At 42.0% G+C, this 8,736-nt stretch overlaps 1 pseudogene across 1 annotated transcript in view; it reads left to right on the top strand.

The window, feature by feature from the left end:
* The first annotated feature begins 1,285 nt into the window (after window positions 1-1,285).
* The window catches only part of LOC310818446 (estrogen-related receptor gamma-like), a 20,274-nt pseudogene continuing 12,823 nt past the window's right edge, over window positions 1,286-8,736 (top strand). The window contains exon 1 of the transcript XR_014555111.1: window positions 1,286-1,716. The product of XR_014555111.1 is annotated as an estrogen-related receptor gamma-like (transcript). The remainder of the gene's footprint in view (window positions 1,717-8,736) is intronic.

Genomic DNA, 8,736 nt, shown 5'->3' with positions numbered 1-8,736 from the left:
AGAACCGTTTGTGTGGAAAAGCCTTTGTTAGGGGGTTCTACAATACATGGCAGAAAAAAGGGTTCTTCTACACTGGGACAATCTGATCTACACTGGGAGAATCTGATCTACACTGGGACAATCTGATCTACACTGGGACAATCTGATCTACACTGGGAGAATCCGATCTACACTGGGACAACCTGATCTACACTGGGACAATCTGATCTACACTGGGACAACCTGATCTACACTGGGACAACCTGATCTACACTGGGACAAGCCCTTTTTGGTTCTAGGTACTGTTGTACCTTTTTTCTAACAGCATTGTACCTAAAGATGTAGGCCTATGAGTAGTGGCAACGTGCTGCTGCAGCTGCTGCTTCTTGATGAATGGAGCTGACACCCTGTGCGTCGTGAGTTGACTATGATCCACACTCTAGTATGACTCTAGTATGAATCAGAAAGGAAGGGACTAGGCCAAATGAAGAGTGCATCGCAATACCCTGGTAAAGTGGAACGTCACTGGAGACACCTAAACAAGCACGCAGCGCTGCAACACTTGACATGACGATGCAGATGTTCGGCTGTCAAAGTTGATCCCACCGTAATCAAACGCGACATTCCACTCTACCAGCGTATAGACGACACTGGCTTCCTCTCCTCATCTCCTTTCCTCATCTGCTTTCCTGCAACTGCTCTGATCTGAAAGTACTGGCGAGGGGAGGAGATGAGGGAAGGAGACGAGGGAAGGAAGCCACTTAATAGAATTGAGATGCAGCCGAAGTGATACCCAGATTTGATTTGGACATCATTTGGGAAGATGTGAGGGAGTGGAGTATGTTTTAGGGCTGATGCTAACCAAGTCTTTATGGTGATTTCTAATATACGAAGAATAAGTAGTGTAGAGTAGAGATGGACCAAAGTAGTTTGGCAATTCTTTCGTTTATGAAAGTGATGCCTTTCTTTGGCAGTTTCAGCCATTGAAATACCTTCGCCCCAACTACCCTTTCCACCTTTTTCTCAAACTTCTTCAATCCTACCTCACCTCTTTTAGACATCACACCATAACGGTAATCTGAGGGTCTTGTAGGGACAATACTGTTGGCTACCACTCCACAGCCACCTGTCCTGTCTTAAAGAACCCATACATAGCAGCCAGCTCTCATTGGCTCAGAGAGGAGCCAATCTGGTGCCTGCATCCTGTTCCAAGGGGCGGAGTATGCAAAACGGTGATTGGATATTTATGAGGGCCAAGTGTGGCTTTGATTCCTCTGTCGCACAACAAGCCAGAACAGTTTAGACCGCTTTGACTGTGGCTGTTGTCTTAGCAGTACTGCTTTAGGGAAAGTGTGTGAGTGTATGGAAGAGGAGAGAGAGAGATCGCGACGGGAGAGAGAGAGCAAAAGAGAAAGAAATAGAGAAGAAGTAGAGAGGATAGAGAAATTCGGTTAGACAGAAAGAAATAAAGAGAGAGAGAGTGAGTGAGACAGAGAGAAATTGAGAGAGAAATAGAGTGAGACAGAGAGACATAGAGAGAGATAAAGACAGTGAAAGAGAGAGAGAGGGACAGAAAGAGAGAGAGAGAGAGAGAGGAATACTGTAGTGTGAGAGAGAGAGCTAATTGAGGTCTTTCCTCGACAGAAGATTTTTCTCCACAGAGTATGGTGACAAGGAACCCATGGATTTAGTAGAGCTGTACCTCCCTGAGTGTTTCACCTATCACTCTGACACTGAGTAAGTACTAATGCACAATATTTATTTATTTGAAATGATAGTGACAGGATTGAATCCATGATGAGATCATGTCACTTTCAGTGGGGTCCTGTATTAAATTACAGCAGGTGGAAAGAGGACAAAACAATAGGAAAAAAGAAGATTGATAGGGAGATATATCCTATATCTATAAAGTTAATGGGGATTACGTAAGCACTGACATTATAGTGATTTTTGATACCCTCTATAATATACATTCAATGACTTAAACAGGAATCTTATTTTTTCTTTTATATATATATATGTTTATACATTTGGCATGTGGAGAAGGTGGAGTTGCACAGTTTTGCCTGTAGTTTTATTTTGTGTGTGTGTGTGTGTGTGTGTGTGTGTGTGTGTGTGTGTGTGTGTGTGTGTGTGTGTGTGTGTGGCCACAACATCTGCTCTTAATTGTTTCAGTATCAGCTTTAAACATTTACGGCAGTTTCCAGGACACAGATTAAGCCTAGTCCTAGTGGACTAGGACTAAAAACATTTTCAATTGAGAATCTCCATTGAAGATGCATTTCTAGGATATAAATCAAATCAGACTTTATTTATATAGCGCCTTTCGTGCAAAATTGCAATACAAGGTGCTTAACAATATAATGAAAATACAACAATACAGTGAAAATAAACGTTAATATAAGGACATGATAGTATAGGAAATACGAGACATGGTAGGACAGAGAGACCAGTGTAGCACAGTAGAAGAGGGTAGATTAAAATAAGATGGATTAACAGAATGCTAAGATAATAAAGTATGTCTTAAGTTTTCTTTTAAAGGTGTTTACAGATTGTGACGCCCTCTGCTCCTCTGGCAGGCTATTCCAGAGGCGAGGACCAGAGACACTAAATGCCGCCTCCCCGTAGTTCTTTGTCCTCACCCAGGGAACAACTAAAAGGCCAGTGCCAGAGGACCTGAGTGATCTAGAGGGAGCATATATTAAAAGCATGCCTGACAAGTATTCAGGCGCTAGTCCATTGAGTGATTTGAACACCAATAAAAGGATCTTAAAATCTAAAACTGACAGGCAACGAATGAAGGAACTTTAGGACAGGTGAGATGTGTGCTCCCCTTCTGGTCTTGTTTAGTACACATGCTGCTGCATTCTGAATGATCTGTAGCTTATTTATAGCTTTCTTAGGTAGACCAGAAAGGAGAGCATTGCAGTAATCAAGCCTGCTAGTGGTAAAAGCAAGCATCAGTCTTTCAGTATCTGCCTGGGAGAGTAACGGTTGCACTTTAGCAATATTTCTAAGGGGATAAAAGGCGGTGTTAGTGAGATTACTGATGTGAGATTCAAAATTCAAATCAGGGTTTAGAAGCACGGCAAGATTTTTTGCTAGGGGTTTGGCGTTTTGTGTCAGGGATTTTAAGTTAGTGCACAGTATCTCTCTCTGGACCTTTGCTCCGGAAATTAAAACCTCTGTTGTATGTTTGTTCAATTGCAAGAAATTATGTGGCATCCACAAGTTGATACGATCAATGCGTTGAACCAGTTTATCAATATGGCTGATGTCATTGGGTAATAAAGAGATGTACAGTTGTGTATCATCGGCATAGCTATGAAAATTAATCCTGTGTTCTCTGATGATATTTCCCAGTAGCAGCATATAGAGACGGAACAACACATGTTCCAGAATGGAGCCTTGAGGAACCCCACGTTATGCTAGTGTTAGCCGAGGAGTAATAATAATAATAATAATGCATTTTATTTGGAGGCGCCTTTCAGGTCACCCAAGGTCACCTTACAGAAGAGAAGTAAAAGCAAAAGCATGACATCAATCATTAAAAACAAAACAAACAACACATTAAGATAAAAACAAGTGAAGTGCACCAATGGAGTGGTCACCAATGGAGAAAAAATAGTCTCTGCCGGACAGATAAGTCCTAAAACAATCTAAAACTGAGCCAGGGAGGCCAAGACACTTCTGTAGTCTGTTAATAAGGATGTCATGATTGACTATCAAAAGCAGCACTTAAGTCTAAAAGTACTAATATTGAGAGTTTCTTGTCATCCATGTTCATTCTCAGGTCATTTACAACTTTAACTAGCACTGTCTCAGTGCTGTGTTGAGGACAAAAGCCAGATTGAAACTTCTCAAATATACAGCTGATATTTAGGTGATAATTTAGCTGTTTAAATACATATTTTTCAAGAATTATACTTTTTTTTTCACCATTTTTATACTGGTTTGAAATTGGCCTGAAATTGTTTAGCACTGAAGGATCCAGGTTACTTTACTTTAGGAGAGGTTTCACAATAGCAGTTTTCAGTATCAGGGGGAAAATACCAGTCAGCAAGATGTGATTTACAATCACTAGCACTTCATAATCAAGACAATTAAACACAGTCTTAAAAAAGGTGGTGGGGATAGTGTCAAGTGAGCAGGTGGAGGATTTTAATTGCATTACTTCGTTCCTGAGAATTTCTTTATTAACAGCAGCAAAATCATTCTTAGCAGTCTTAGGCAGAGGGAAAGTGTCCAAAGACAGGGGCTCACACACGTTATCTTGTCTATGAAAAATGCTGCAAACTCTTCACATTTTAATGTTGAGGTGATGAGTGACTTTTTGGAGCTGGATTTATGAGGCTGTCAATAGTTGAGAAAAGCATTCTGGGATTATTATGATTTTTTAGAAATGAGCTTGTCTTGCATTTCTAATTGCTTTATTGAAGATAGTGAGGTGTTCTTTAAAAATGTCATAATGCACTTGCAGCTTAGTTTTTCTCCATTGACGCTCAGCTTTTCTACAGTTTTTCTTTAATTTAATAATATCCCCAGTTCTCCATGGTGGTTTCTGTTTAGATGTAATCTTTTTAAGTTTGGTTGTTGCTATAGCGTCAATGGTAGTCTTCAGCTTATTATTAAAATTGTTGACTAAATCATCACAAGAGGAAGGAAGAATCTGTGGGGGTATGTTATTAATATGATTCATGACATTTTCAGCAACTTCAGAGGTAACGTTTCCTAACAACCTGCTTCGTAACAAAGCTAGATGATGATAAGAATGCAGAGTAGTGGTCTGAGATTGCCAAGTCAATTACAGAGGATACATCAATCCTTAGACCATGAGTGATAATTAGATCCAATGACCGCGGTTGTGAGTCGGCCATTAACATGTTGAATAAAATCCATAGAGCTCAACAAATTTAGGAACTTAGCGGCTTTAGAGTCGGCCGCATTATCCACATGTAGATTAAAGTCACCTATGGCCATAATGTTTTCATAATTGGTACTGACAATAGACAACATTTCGGTGAAGTCATCTAAAAAAATAGGACACTGTTTGGGGTCTATATATTCTTATAACAAGCACAGGGAGTTAGGATTTTAACAGTATAGCATGATGTTCAAAGGAGCAAAAATCACCAATAGGGATATTTCTACAGTTTAGGGCGTCAGCAAATATAGAGGCAGTCCCCCACCGCCTTTTTTACCAACCCTTGTAGAATGCTCTAAACTATAGCATGGAGGGGACGTCTAAATAAGAACAGCAGGTCCGTTGCTATTTAACCAGGTTTCTGTTAAAAACATGCAGTCAACTTTATGTTCAGATATGAGTTTGTTCAAAGTCTTATTACTTTTTAATTTTAAATTTTTCTCATCCAGTCTTTCTTAGTGCAGGACGTGGAACATTTAATGGGATGGAGATCAGATTACTTGCAGTTACACCATGAGTAGTACAGTTTAACTGATGTTTAGTGGATCTCACATGTAGCCAGTTGTGACTGTTAACTGGGATGAAATTAGACTGAAAACAGACTGCCCGACTGGCAGAGTTTAGGGAGTATTTGTTTAGTAGTCCAGGCCCATTGTAGTGACCATGACAGACTGTAGTAAGCATACAAGGTAACTGATTTAATTGACTTTCTTCTATTGGCATGGGGGGTGTGATTGTCCATTGTCCATTGTCCAGGTGTCCATGTTTGCAGAGAGAAAGTGTGCACCAGTGCGGTTGGGATGGAGTCCATCTCTCTAGTATTCACTACGGTTCCAGAAGAGGTCAAAAATTGTCAATGAAGTGGATTCCAAGGGTTGTGCACTCTGCCTTGAGCCAGTTGTGGAGAGAGAGAAGCCTGGTGAAGTGGCCATAGCCACTTCACCAGGCTTTCTGCAACGCTTTCTGCAATGTTTATTTCCCCAAGCAATAATCCAGGGCTCTGGGGCAGAGGGAGTAGAGCAGTGCAGGTTCTTTGGTTTAGCCTCCAGGCTGGGCCAGGGATCTTCCAGGGCGACTGGTGGAGCTTTCACTATTTATGGCTCTCCAATGGTGGTAGTGCCAAACCAGGGGAGAGTGATGTCATTTTCAGCTAGCCTGGATGTTGCTAAGGCAACCATCGAGTCCATGTGCTGCTCATCTTCCTTGATCTGGTGCAGGGTTGAAATTCGCCCCTCCAGCTCAGGTGGAGGCAGCTGTTGCACCCGGGTGGAGAAGTGAGCGGAGGCATGGTGCAGACTTGTTTCAGGAGAGACTGGAGGCAGCTCAATGATGATATCCTCTGAGTTACAATTTGTCCGTGTAGGAACAAAAAGACCACCAAGAATCAAACCGTTCATAAAAACCACCACAAACGGTAAACGCAGCAAGCCAGAGCCCGACCACAGACTTGAACACTAGACCCACAGAAAATACTACAAAACACAATTCTCGCCAGCAGAACAAACAGCAACGAGAGAGCGGAGACTTACTCAATGCAACCCTGATTTAACCTCCATATAGATTCCAGTGAGAGGCAGGGAGCTGCAAGACAGCAGCCGAAAATCGTGCGTAGTCCAATATGGCAATGTTCAATGGTAGAATCTACATGGTTCTCAGCACTCGTAAATCCATTCTTGTCAGTCCATAGAAAGCAATGACAGCTCTCCGTAATCCACTCAGTAGGCAAAAAGGCAATACTATAAGGTAAAACTCGCACAAATGGTCAATTCTAATAATGATCAACCAGGTAGCAAGAAATAACAAGTTTTCTAAATGAAAAGCGGCTTAGTTTGTGTCCACAAAACCAGCCCTCAGTGTTTCAGCATCCTAAAGATGTTTTCAGTGCTTGATGACAGCTTATATAGATCGACTCTTCTGCCATATCAGTGTAAGCACATCAAGGCAACACAGGAGAGGTATTTATCTGTGGTAGTAGTAATTGTCCAGTGATGTGGTGAGGGTCTGCCTCGTGTTTTTTTTTTACAGAGAAAGGGAGTGTCTGGGTAACAGGGTAACAGAGTGTCTGAGTAACGGGGTAACAGAGTGTCTGGGTAACGGGGTAACAGAGTGTCTGAGTAACAGGGTAACAGAGTGTCTGGGTAACAGGGTAACAGAGTGTCTGAGTAACAGAGTGTCTGGGTAACAGGGTAACAGAGTGTCTGGGTAACAGGGTAACAGAGTGTCTGGGTAACAGGGTAACAGAGTGTCTGAGTAACAGGGTAACAGAGTGTCTGGGTAACAGGGTAACAGAGTGTCTGGTCTCATTCGGTTGCCGCCAACAACAACAAATCGATCCACATACAAATAGAGTGACTAATGACTTTCGAGGTGAGCTTAAATTGGTGGGTATCATTAGCTCTTAAAACCAACAACATAAAGCAAACACACTACACTACACTACACTACACTCTAGACTGATGGGAGCAGGCTGGTCTCAGTGCTTTTGAAACCAGAATGGACGTAAGGCCAAGTGACAGAAACATCAGGGGATGAGGCGAGAGTTATAGCGTGACTAAAAGCAAAGCACAAGACCAACGTTGCCCGGTAATGTTGAGGTGAAATAATGAGAGCGTACTGTTGATGGGAGAGAAGAGACTTATGGATTGACGAGAGAGAGATAAAGAGAGAGAGAGAGACAGAGAGACAGAGAGAGAGATGTGTGTAAACCCTCTACACACGAGAGGGGGGGGGGGGGGGGGGGGGATACAGAGGTATTGCAGGGGAGAGTAGAAGAGACACAGTAGCATATCCTACAGTAAACTTTAATCAAATATCTATTTGTGATGACATATTATTGTAGCTGACTCTGTATCCTCAGTACTTGTATTTCTATGATTGCTATAATTATACTAATTTATTATTATCAACAAGTGCTTTCCTCGCAATGCCAATACAGCCTCTTGAATTTGAATGGTTAGAGCAAGTTAGCAAAAGACAACAGACACTCAGAAAGGCAAAGAAAGAAACAGAGCGAATGAGAGAGGAAAAGATAGATAGAGAGAGAGATTTAACCCTTTCTTCGATCGACATGTGTAAACACAGCTCCCCTAGCCTCAGCACCTAACTGGTTTGACTCAAGCCTGTTTTAAACACTTAAACTAAGACTCTTAGGGAAGGGTTTTGGGTGTTGTAGCTGTGGACTTATCCCTCCTCATCTCCCATTGGCGGTAACCTCTGATCCAAGAGGTTACCGGCGGTAACCTCTGATCCAAGTCACTCATCTGGGGGTCGGGTGAGGGTTGTGGTCAGATCAGGTCAGGTATGGTAAAGGGTTAAGAAATATCCACAACCCTTTTTCAATAATGTCCCCTTGTAGTTCTAAACATTAATGTACAAGGCTGCATTCAAGTACCTTGGAAATAGGAAACTTGGACATTTCTGACTCGTGTTACTTCTAGATCTCAGAGTTTCCCACTCAGAGCTATCTCAGAATGATCCAATAGGGAGCTCTATACTAAATCCTACACTAAATCTTGGTGGAAAGCTCCAAGTTTCAGAGGAGCACTTGAATGCACCATATATGCAGTCATTTATCGAGGAAAGAGTTTCTTTGTGATAAAATGTTGGCTTTCATTTCACGACATAGTAATAAATTGCAGCTCTGTCGGTCTAGTTTTCTATTTCTACGCACGTAGAGGGTTTACACACCCCCTTGCCCCCCCCCACTCTCTCACTCACTCTCTCTCTCTCTCTCTCTCACTCTCTCACTCTCTCTCTCTCTCTCTCTCTCTCTCTCTCTCATCCGGTTGGCTATTGTCTACATTATGACTGCTCATTTGAAAGTGAGTGTTGAC

Source organism: Argentina silus (assembly GCF_951799395.1).
Source record: "Argentina silus genome assembly, chromosome: 17".
Taxonomy (NCBI): Eukaryota; Metazoa; Chordata; class Actinopteri; order Argentiniformes; family Argentinidae; genus Argentina; species Argentina silus.
The sequence above is the reverse complement of the archived record's forward strand: the minus strand, read 5'-3'. Positions and strand labels throughout refer to the sequence as shown.